The following is a 12433-nucleotide window of genomic DNA, read 5'->3' on the forward strand; positions in this document are numbered from 1 at the left end:
TCACTATTTCTTCACATCAAGTACGAACAATAGGGATTGTGTGTACATTAAGCAAAATAGATGCAACAAGAATATCAGGTTAATCACCATAAATGCCTGGACCAGCAGCAAGGGTATCATCAATGTCACTATTGTTTGCTGAAAGTTGAAACTATAAGCATGATATCAATTTTCAGTCACCAACACCATTTCAACTTGCCCCTAGAATTCTATTTAAGTTTGTTTTATTGCTTTTTTGGTAGTAGGTAATAGGCCATGGAGTTCAACAAACAGAAATGTACATATAGCTCATATATTGGAAGAATCAATATAGTTGCAGACAACAACAATTTTCCCAAGCCATAACAAGCCTTTGCACTGAATCTTCTGTTCCGGGGTAATATCACCAAACACTTTCCACTTCTTCAGGTCGTATATCATACAATATTAAACCATGAAGGCCAGCCACAGCCAAGTATATCAAATGCTAGCTGGCACGTGCAAAACTGGCCAGTTTTGTAACATATAAGAAACCTAATTCAAACAAAACAACGTTAGCACATATCGTACAATAAGATATGAGAAGAATCACACAGGATGATTGAGAAGAATACATAACTGGAAGGTGAAGATGCAAAATCTTCAGCTCATCAGTATCTTCAGACTGCACAATAAGCAGTCGATCTTCACCATAGATAACTTGACGGTATAAGTAGTGCCTGAAACTCCTCTATTAAGGCAACATTTTCCAAAAGAAAATGATCGTTCCTCAACAGCATAAAGCCTATATCCATATTCATCCCAGTGCAAGCGAGAGGTGCCACCCATCATAGGTTCAAATTTGCAATCCTGATTTGGCTTACCACCAGAGAAGACATGGAACTTAGACAAATTGGACGTATAGTAGACATCAGACGACACCTAGAGACAGACCAAGCTGAAAGTCCTCGTAACTTCCACCCTACTGTAAAAGCAAAATTATCAGGAGTCCACGCAATACAACTAACAGGACCAGTATCTTTGTGCAAGTGGTTGCCTTATTAAATTTACTTGGTTGAGCTGGCTTCTAATTGATTGAAACTTGGTGCAGTTCAATAAGGACCAGAAAAACAGACGAAGGGCAAACACTAGTTGGATCACCCAACATTAGAATTAGAGTGATAACAAGTAATTTGGAAGCTAGTCACTAGCCATTGTATGCACAATATCGTGTTATTTACATTGTTATTCTCGCAACCATTATCTGCATTCCTTTCAATACGATTTCATTAGAAAAGCAGAGGAAGACAAACCAAAACGTACCAAGCAAAGATGATCAAAATAATATTGAGTCATTGATCAAGCTGCAAGAATCTACATGCAATATTGCGGGGGATGATATATGTCCTATGAAGAAGAAGAAGAAACAAATAGACTGGGAAAAGTAGGGTAGAAGAACGATAACAACCTAGAAACAGTCTGGAAACCACTAGTAATCCTTAGGTATCCAACTTGGAAAGAATCAGCGTGTAAAGGAGAAAAAGAAGAATAAACCAAGAAATAGCCAGCAAACCAAAAATAATGACACTTAGAAAAACGAGCGCAACAAAACAAAAGAACAAAGCGTAAGAAGGAGGAGAATATTTTTTCAGCCATTTAAAAATTGACAAAACTTGTTTCAAAATACAAAGCTGTTTTAGAATTACGAAACCACTATCTATAGCAACGGAAAATACACTCTAACACTAAAATCTATACTACATATTTTATTAGTCGAGACGATTTTTCTATTGCATGCAAAATCTAGCATCAAAGCACATTAACAAAGTAAACTTATAGTATCAGCACACTATAATGCGCTTTTGCAAACATGTTTTTTTCTCATATGGTCAATCTTCCAACCATTGTGCATTTTTATGAAGAACGTAAAGCAACTACAATAACGAGAAAATCATTCTAGATGTCATTACCAAACACACACGCACAAACATACATACATTGTGTCCATCTCAAACCCACCACCAATTGATCCTCAATTTCAGTTAAACCAAACCCATGCACAGAAATCAAACCCACGCCTGCAATAATCAAACTCATACCTGGATTAAAATTATAACTGCCCTAAAATTAACAAACCTTTAGTGAAACAAGGGATGAAATTGTCTTCCCACATAATCTCATTATTATACCAAAACCCCAAGTCCGATTATGCTATATATGTTCAACCACAAATATGATTCATCTATTCTATCTATCAATGACTTGAATAAATCATGAATGTAGCATAAGACTCGCTCACTGACAAACATATAATCAATCAATCATTCTCTCTCTCTCTCTCTCTCTCTCTCTCTCTCTCTCTCTCGACTGTGAAGATTGGCAAAAGCAGACAAAAGAAAACAGAGTAGCGCATAAGTGTAACATATCAAATCAAACCAAACCTAGCAAGGAGACGGCAGGACAGAGGAAAATAACTCACAAATTGAACCCTAGGCTTTCGGATTCATTTGCCCAAAGAGCCATTGCCTTCACTTCTCATATCTAGGGTTTTTTCCGGAGAAACCTCAAAACTATGATCCCGTTACCACCAGACTTCTGACAATCTTCGTCGATCGTAGGGTTTGGGAGAGGTACGAAGGGATTTGGGGAGCGTGGGAGAGAGGGATTTTGAAATTGGGAACGCAGTCACACCGCTCCGGAAGAAAACATATATATGAGAAGAAAAATGCCTAATTTTTTAACGGACAACCCGTCCCCACCCCCCCCGGTCTCTAGAATGTGTTAAGAAATTCAAACCAAAAATTGCATTAGGGAAGATTTCCTCCCGTTATAATAAGAGATACGCACGCTGATCTGCACAAACGGCTCCATGTGGATCGTGTGGGTGTGTTTCCAATTCCAAATTCAGCCTTAAGTCTTGATTATAAATTTATAAGGAATAACGAAATCGAGAAACCTATAGAAACAGACCGACGAGGTGTACCGATGATTCAAGCCGTTCAATAACTTTAAAAAAATTGAATTGGCTTGTAAAAAATCAACTCAATCCGATATGTGTAGATATACTCGATCCAATCTTTCATTTTTTCATTCCGATCGGATTTGTAAAAAAATAGAAGATTGGATCGAGCGCCTACACATATTGGATTGAATGGCTTGAATCATCTGTGCAGGCCCCGGAGTGGATCCCATGGGCCTGTCGGTACGCCTGGTAGGTGTGGGGCGTCGGTTTCCCTAGCATCTTCGGTCTTCCTAACGAAATTTAGCTCTTTTTTTTTTCTTTTTTACCAATATTGTATATATTAGCGGGAGTTAGTAGGATGTTAAAGTTAGCATAGTGGAGGTCCAGAGGCTATTCATAGCCCTAGCCCCCAAACCCCGTCCCTCATGGGACTCGAATTGAGACCTCCAAGAAATTTACATAGACTTGCACAAAATTTAGCTCTTAACATGTGCACAAAATTTACAGAGACTTAGGCCCCATTCCGCTAAATAAAATAAGTATTTATTTTTTAAATTAGAGGTGATGTATTATGAGAATGACATTTCTCATAAAGTGAAAAATAAAAATTTTAGTGGAACGGGGCCTTAAGGCTCCATTTTTTCCCATTTTTTTTGTCTAAATCTTTTTCCGTTATTTTTTTATTTTTTGTAACTTTTTGTTGAGTTTTTCGCCGTAGTTTTTAAGGTCAATTATTCTTCTCGACAATGTAAAAATGTGGACCAATACTGAAAACAGTTCATATAAGGCAGCACTTTAGGAAAAAACAAACAGCTGTTTGGTAGTATTTTTTTCGCCTTTCGTAAAATTTTTTTTTTGCTTTTGGTCTTAGATTTTTATTTTTTAGACTCTTCTCATCGTGAATCTAACAAAAATTCAAAAAAGATGAACAAAACACACAATCTCATATTCCTTCTTGCCACATCCTCTTTCTTGGCATTATTTTTTTTCACAGCAAAAGATATTTATTAATCTTTGAAAGAAGAAAACAAAGATTAAATGGACCAAGGCCCTTGGCGTTAGATTTTTTCGTGGTGTTAGATAGAGAAATAGATATTCTATGCATGCGTTGGCATATTGTTACAGTTTTTCTTGTTTTATATACTCCATAGTTGTCAAGTGGCAAGAAACATCAAATTCTGGTAGTGAATTTTGTGCAAGGTAGTTTACCCGGAAAGCCAGAACACAATAGGCATTTGATTGAGATGTTGAACTACAACTAAATTCTTATTTTCAGCCCAAGTATATAAATAAAATTTGACTCTTTTTTTCATCATAATCCAATGTGTATACATATATATATATATATTTTTTTTTTTTTGGGATAATTTACCCTTTTCTGATTTTCTCTCAACTAAGTACAATGCCAAACTTTGGTTAAACTATCACCAACGGCGTAATCATGGCCTTATGCATCTTGAAACTGCTTTGAGCTTGTGAAGTTAAATCTGGATGCCTCGATAGCATCGTCGATTGATAAGAACACGTTTTGTTTCCCAATGGTGTCCATGAATTTCATTACAACCAACTTCTCCATGAACTCAAGCCTTGGGTTAACTAGTGCCATCTGCAAGAGCAAATTATAGGTTAGAATACATGTGTAGCTTATGATACTAGGGAAATGACTAGTATATATCGGATATTGTAGCCTACTTTAATTCCTTTGACTTCCGGGGCTTTTAAGATCTTGATTAGGATTTCGACGCCGGTAATGTCAATGCAAGTAACTCCTACAAACACCATATTTTGTGTTCTATTAGCAACATCAATACATAGATTGTAAACATAACGTTAACGTCCTTAATTGGAAATTTTATTGAGTTTGTGCTCATTCTTACCTCCCAACACTATGAAAATATGCTCAATATCACTTCCAGCTTCTTCAGCATCTCTACTAGCGTTCATCTCTAACCCATCTCAAAATCCTACTCAAATTAAAGTTGCACAAAAAATAAAAACATAAGATAACTTATAATCAGCACTTTTCCAATATCAAAAACTACGAAAAATAAGTAAAACCAAAGTTTAATTACCTTACTCGAATGTAAGAGTAGTTTGCAAATTAAATATATAGGGGATCCGAGTTGCAATACGAGAATCCTAGGGATTCCATTTGCCTTCGGATACTGCTCTATATCGTGATACAACAATGAGTTTGGTATGCTTCCAGTAGCTGGCCTAGCCACATATAAAAGTGCTCTAGGTATCGCAAGTCCAACCTGAAACAAAAGAAATGTTGCATTTCCAAAATGGCTATTAGGTCAGTTCAAAACAAAACAAAAGAAAATGGCTACTAGATTTTTATTTGAATTGGATGCATTTGGCCTAGTACTTTCGATTTTCTCTTGTAGCAATGAATCACTAAAAAAATGTTGACCAAAAGTTGCAAAAGCATTTTTTTTAAAGAAAAGGAAAACAGTCCTTACCGACAGTCGATAAGCTTTCTCGTACTTGATCAACCCTGCATTGCCGACATTATATATAATGGCCGAAAGAGCCACCAGCGGGGTGTAGCTGAACAGGGGAGCCATGAACAGGAGCGTCAACAACATGCATGCGGCCATCACCGCGTTCGCCATCGTCATCTTGCACCCAGCGTTGAAGTTCACGGCAGTCTTCGAAAACGGCCCTGCAAATTATAATTAAGTAGTGTCAAAAAATGTTAGCCAGATGGATTATAAGATGTTGACATGTTGTACTCAAGTTTGTTTGTGTAGAGGTAAATTGTGAAGTGCAAGGCGAGAACAAAAAATTTCGTTCCTTGTCGCTTCGGTAGAATCGATTGATAGACGCGGGCGAAAGAGCCCTTAATTTGAAGGTTACAATCAAGCAAGATAACCTGTTGTCAAGTAGCATGAATTGAAAGATATATCCAACAAGATTCATAAATCCGTTCATTATTTAGTATGGCAAAACTCCTTCCAATTGCTATTCCTTCCTGCAATAATAGCATTTTCAGAAAACAAAAAAAAACATAGGATTTTAGTTTGAGTCTAATAGCATTTTGGACAGGACACTATAGTAATCGAAATTTTGTTTTGCGATGGCATCAGGTCTTGCACATTTTTACCGTTGTGGCTTGTTTATGTTTTTTCTATATAAAGTGGGGTCAAAAAAAGAAAAAAAGTTAGCGGTCTTATTTCAAATTCACAACTTTGTAAATAACAGTATAACAAGTCTTGAAAAATTAAGTGAAACTCAATCCAGTTCAAGTTTGAGATAAGGGGCTGAAGTGAGTTTAGAAGGCTTTGTTTACTTAGAATTTGGTTTTGAGTCAATTATTAGAAGAGCGAGCGCCACAAGGAGTTCTTATAGCAAGAGCCACCATGACAGTAAAGATCCCAGCCATTTTTTTTCGAATTCACAACTTTGCAATTAAGAGTAAAACAAGTATTGAAAAAAAACTCAATCCAGTTCAAGTTTTGAGTTAAGGGACAGAAGTGAGTTTAATTAGAAGGTTTTTGTTTACTTAGAATTTGTTTTTGAGTCAATTAAAAGAAATTTGAAATTAATAAGCTCCTGGGAGTTCTTACAGTAAGAACCACCATGGCAGTAATGATCTCAGCTTGTATGGGGGCTGATACGTACTTGGGGTCAAAGTTCAAATGTTGAATGGAGGGTGGATTTATCCCTTTCTTCAAGTCTCCCACCTGCAAACAAAAACCCCTTCAAAAAAGTTACTAAGAAAGCAATGCATTAAAAAAAAAAAAGAAAAAAAAAGGAGCATGGTCACAAGAAATCCTAGACACTTTAATGGGTATTACACCATTTTTTCCCAACCCTTGTAAAGAAGTTATGTTTTTGTGCGACCTTTACATTACATTATGTTTTGGTTACAGCTATCGGGGCGTATTCGGGTAGTTATAACTTTTCGGGTATTGGATACAAATATCTTAATATCTATCCTGATCCACTCCGTTGCCATTTTTAATCGTACTCTTTTTTTTTTTACAAGAATCGTACTCGATTATTATCCAAGCAAATCAATTTCGGGGAGGGAAATCAATCAAGTGCTGTCAAATTCTAGGTTCGAGCTGATTACTTTCTCTCTCGTTAACCCACTAACGCTATCCATGGCCTCAGCAAATATGGACATAGTTTAGAGGAGGAAACAAAACAAAGCTATGGAGTTCAAAAAAAGAGAGAGAAACTGTCTTTTGAAAATTCTGTTTATAGGTAAATCTCAACATAAGGGGAACTAATTATGACCAAATAATGGTAGATTTTGAGTGTCTTGTAGGGCATTTTCGTCTTTTCAAGGGGAGTTGATATCAATCACCATCCAAATATATAAGCCAGAGTAGAAAAAAGGAAAAGAAAACTAACAATTTGAATGCCATGTTTCTCTGCATGAGCAAAATAAGCAAAGAGACAGCCAGTGAGGACAACCACCATTGGAGCCATACCTGATACCCAAAACAGATTTGGTTTCTTTTGCTTCCGCAAATTCAATAATTTCAGTTAATTAATTTCAATAATTTAAATGTGTATATATATGTAAATATATCAACAGAAAACTCACCACATATCTAGTGAATTGGAGAAATGCCAGGAAAATTATGCCCACAATCGCACTCTCCCACCACCACTGAAAAGAAATAGAAAAAAAATTATAAGACACATGCAAATTGAAGGTAGATATGTAGACATGTAAATTTTACAGTCAATCACAAGTTGCCACGTGTTGCGGGACCTAATAATTAGGGCACAATAAATGGCCAATCACAAGTTGCCAAGTGTCTTTAGGTCAAAAGTTAAAATAACGCAAATGGACCAATCAAATAGCGCCACGTGTCGAAGTGATGCAGTTATTATTTTTATTGAGCTCGGCTAATCAAGTTAAGCCACTTGGATAATTGTGTTTCTCTTCCCAAATAATTGTGTTTCTTAAAATAAAAGAAAGAAGGATAATTATCGAATTTTAATTATTTCTTTTACATTAAATAAAGAATAATTAAAGAGAGATAAATATGAAGGAAGTAGAGATTGGTCATGACTCTCCATCCTACATCTCTATAAATAGAGGTGCTCCTTCTCATATTTTTCCATCTAGACATTCAAGCATACAAGCTCCAGAGCTCTGAAGTTCAAAGCCCTCAAGCCCTTCAGAATTCTTCAAGTCTGCATCCAACAAGAAGTTTCTTCGAATCGAAGCCTCAAAACCTCGAAGAACATTCAATCCAAGTCATCATCTTCTTCACAAATCTTGGAGAAAATTCCGCCGTTTGATTCGGGATCAAGCATCAAGCCCTCGTTTCAACATCCGAAGAGAAAAATCAGAAGACTTTATTTTCTTTGATTAGAAAATATATCAGAGATTGTAAACCCTAATTTTCTCAATAAATACAATTGACTTTTGTTCAACATTTTTCCGTCTTTTTCGTAGACTCGAAATTTGTGTTCAACAGATTTTGGCACGCCCGGTGGGACAATCTCTGCCTCTCATCTCTTTTCTTCAACAACTCAACAAACTCTCAATGGCTCTTAAGACTGCCCATTCAAAAGCTCCTCAAGCTCCGGTTGCACGCTCCAAGTCTTCAACCGCTGCAAAAACTGGCTCTGGATTTCATGCTAAAGGTGTTGGTGCAACACTTTGAATCAAGGTGAAGGTTGCCGCTATCAAATCTGGCTCTGGATCTCACACTAAAAGTGCTGGTCCAACAACTCGAAGCAAGGTGAAAGTTGCCGCTATGGATACTGCCCAAGCCTCGCTTTTTGTTTAAATCAAATCCCATGTACGAGGCTGATCTACCAAAGGCACCGCCAAGCTCACCAAAATTAAATCCCGAATCTGAGGCTGACCTACCGAAAGCACTGCCAAGCTCACCAGAAGGAAGGGATGTCGTTTCTACCGTAGAAACAATGAAGGATGTGGCAACCGACATTGAAAATCCTTCTATGCCTCAGGAGTCTGGTTCAGAAATTCAGAAGAACCTGGAAGATGGCTATTTGAGCAGTTGAAGTTCTGACTTCGCCTCTTCTAAAAGCACTCCTCAGTCAAAACTCAATGTTTTCGCCAAGCCTACCAGTTCTTCAGTCATGGATGTTATAACAACCAATGCAGTCAGTCTAGAAGAACAAGTCGCTAACTTGGCCAAAATAGTTGAGGGAATGTCAAAGACCCTAGAAGAACGTGAAGTTGAAATCGCCTTCCTCAAGAGCAAAGTAGAAAGTAAAAAATCTTCTTCTACTTATGCTAAGCCTTATACTAGAAGGATTGACCTTTTGAAGATGCCTACTGGTTATCAACCACCAAAGTTTCAGCAATTTGATGGCAAGGGCAATCCAAAACAGCACATTGCCCATTTTGTTGAAACATGTAGCAATGCTGGAACTGATGGTGATCTTCTCGTCAAGCAGTTTGTTCGAATGCTCAAAGGCAATGCTTTCGACTGGTATTGCGACCTTAAGCCTGGCACGATTGAAAGTTGGGAGCAGCTGGAATAAGAATTTCTTAATCGTTTTTACAGCACTCGCCATATTGTCAATATGCTCGAGCTTACGAATGCTCGCCAATGGAAGGATGAACCTGTCATTGATTACATCAATAAATGGCGGCACATGAGTCTAAACTACAAGGATAGACTGTCTGAAACTTCTGGAATCGGGATGTGCATCAAAGGCATGCAATGGGATCTACAATACATTCTTCAAGGAATCCTGCCTAAAACCTTTGAAGAGTTGGCTTCTCGAGCTCATGACATGGTACTCACCATTGCAGCAAATGGAAGGCAAGGCCAACCAATACAAGACTCTCGCAAAACACAAGATTCTCGCACCGTAGGAAATAAGCCAGACGTTCACAAAGGGGGTAAACCCATAGTCAAAGGAGGAAAGAAGGATTCCATGACAGTGAATGTTGCACCCTTCAAAATCTCTACTAGACCTAAGACAAATCAAGTAGAGAAGTTTACTGCTCCAGAGGTGAAGGAGAAAAAGAGGCTCACGTTGAAAGAGATGCAAGAAAAGGTGTATCCATTTCCAAATACTGAGGTCTCTTCAATGTTTGATCAATTGCTCGATCTAAAACTTATTGAGCTCCCGGAGATGAAACGACCCGAGGAGGCTAACAAGGTGAATGATCAGAACTATTGCAAGTACCACCGCTTGGTTAGCCATCCCATTCAATGATGCTTTGTCTTTAAAGAGAAGATAGTAGAGCTCGTTAGCCAAAGGAAGATTGTCTTAGAGGAAGAAAATGAGACTGTAGCTACAAATCAGACCGTAGTTACTCTACAAAATGACACTTTACAGCCTAAAGTGTCACCAAGTGTGAAGATTCAATTTGGGTCATTCGATCCAATTGAAGTAGTATGACGCCCTTCTATTCAACAGTTTGGGGGCAACATCTCTACCAACACAAAAGTAGATGACGTGGATGATGAAGGATGGACCCTTGTTACTCGTAGAAAGAAGAAGCATGCATCAAGTGTGAAGCATTCCCAAACTACAACACCAAATCCTAGTCCCAAAAGGACGCGTACGAGAAAGCAACAAAGAAGGAGGAAACCAAGGAAAGTGTCTTCAAATTTGCAAGAATAGACGCCTGTCCAAAAACTACATACTCCATTCACCTTATGGGATTTCCACCCTGAGAAAATTCGCAACTCCGGTCTTTTTGAGGCTTCATGTAGCACTATTAGTGTTGAAGTAACTGAAGATCCAGAATCTAAGTCACCTAAACATACTCCAGTCAAGGCTAATTCTACAACTTGTGTCAGCGATTGTCTTGCTTGCATTGGAAGCATTACACTCTCTAACGAGGATTTGTTGCTTGGTGACACAACACATAATCGCCCACTCTTTGTCACTAGATACATATGTGAAAAGAGGGTTAATAGGATGCTCTTGGATGGTGGATCTGCAGTTAACATCTTGCCGCTTCGTACCATGAAGGAACTTGGGATCCCTATAGATGAACTAACACCTAGTCGTCTCTTGATCCAAGGATTTAATCAAAGGGGGCAAAGAGCTATTGGCGTGATTCATCTAGACTTGCTCATCGGTGATATGACTTCAAGTGCATCACTTCATGTCATTGACGCCAGAACTTCTTACAACGTGCTTTTAGGGCGGTCGTGGCTCCACGGGAATGGTGTTGTCCCATTAACCCTCCATCAATGCTTCAAATACTGCAAATATGGCGTGATAAAGAAAGTGGTAGCTGATGACAAACCCTTTAGTGAAGCCGAGTCCCATTTTGCTGATGCTAAATTCTACTTAGCAAATGTGGTGTTAACAGGGTTAGAGCCAATTGCTTCTTCATCAAGCTACAAGCAATCCAAAGCCAATAACCTGCAACTTAGTAAGACCAATATTCTAACTAAGGAGAAGGAGAAAATTGATCAAGGTGTCAGTCGTCATGTCGAGGAGGCATCAAAGAAGAAAGGGTCACCCGTATTTCGTTTTGTGCCAAAAGTGAAGAAAGGTGGAGAGTCGGCCTTGGATGGATTGACACTCCCAATCACTAACCTCAACGAAGTAAAGGTTGCTTCACCCCTAAAAGGATTTGTTTGAGCTATGCATAGCCCCGCAGTGGAAAATGACTACTTGCCATCACAACGGACAAACGGCTTTGATCCAAATGCCTACAAGCTTCTCGCAAAGGCTGGACATAATCCTAAAGATTCAACTTCTCTAGGGAAACTCCTCCCTGAGGTGACTGGTGAAAAGATACATGGCTTGAACTTAACTCAGAAGATGCTAAAGCAAAAGGGATATGCTGTGAAAGAGTCTCAAGCAGGCCTTGGATATACCGCACCTGCTCCTGCTCGCATCTTCATAAAGAAATCCACCAACCATTATATCACGGCAGAAGAAGGAACCTCATCAGTTCCATCTAAGACATCTGTCTTCGTCCGTTTGAGTGCTCCGAAATCCCAAGTGTCAATCTTTGACAGATTGGCGCCTCGAAGTGAAGTAGTCTCATCGTCTCACACGAGAAAATCCATTCAAAGCCGATTAGGGCCGCCAAGTGAAAGCCCTACGCACTCTAGCTTGTATGGGTCTATCCATAGCAAATTGAGTCTACCAAAGGAGGCGTCCTCATCAAACGCTCCTCGAAAGTCTGTGCATTGCCGATTGGGTGTCTCAAATACTACCATCGAGAAGGCTTCAAAATGGAGGACTGCTCTCTTGTCAGAAGACGATAAGAAGTTGAAGAGCAAAAAACCCTCTCGCATGGAGCGTCGTACTACTCTCATTGTGGCAATTGACGATGAATTGCTGAAAGTGAAGCGACAAACTATGGTGTTAACCAATGTGTCCTCCAGAGGATTGAAAGATGGCCCTAATGAGGAATGCTTCACTTCCTTATTCCATATCACAGCCGCTTGTAATGAAGTTCAAGAAGAGGAGGATGCTGAAGATGCTCCACCAGAGTTGGAAGAAGGCGTGAAGTCTACCGTTGACGATTTAAAAGAGATCAACCTAGGGACTGAAGATGACCCACGGCTAACCTACATAAGTGCCTCA

At 38.7% G+C, this 12433-nt stretch overlaps 1 long non-coding RNA gene and 1 pseudogene across 1 annotated transcript; both read right to left on the reverse strand.

The window, feature by feature from the left end:
- Positions 1-144: 144 nt before the first annotated feature.
- On the reverse strand, positions 145-2665 carry LOC131334501 (uncharacterized). The gene is made up of 2 exons (XR_009202193.1): positions 2438-2665; positions 145-943 (listed from the first exon to the last, which is right to left on the reverse strand). It is a non-coding gene; the product is annotated as an uncharacterized LOC131334501 (long non-coding RNA).
- Positions 2666-4296: 1631 nt separating this feature from the next.
- Positions 4297-12433, reverse strand: part of LOC131330168 (probable sulfate transporter 3.5) — a 48911-nt pseudogene continuing 40774 nt past the window's right edge.

This window comes from Rhododendron vialii, chromosome 1a (assembly GCF_030253575.1).
Source record: "Rhododendron vialii isolate Sample 1 chromosome 1a, ASM3025357v1".
Taxonomy (NCBI): domain Eukaryota; kingdom Viridiplantae; phylum Streptophyta; class Magnoliopsida; order Ericales; family Ericaceae; genus Rhododendron; species Rhododendron vialii.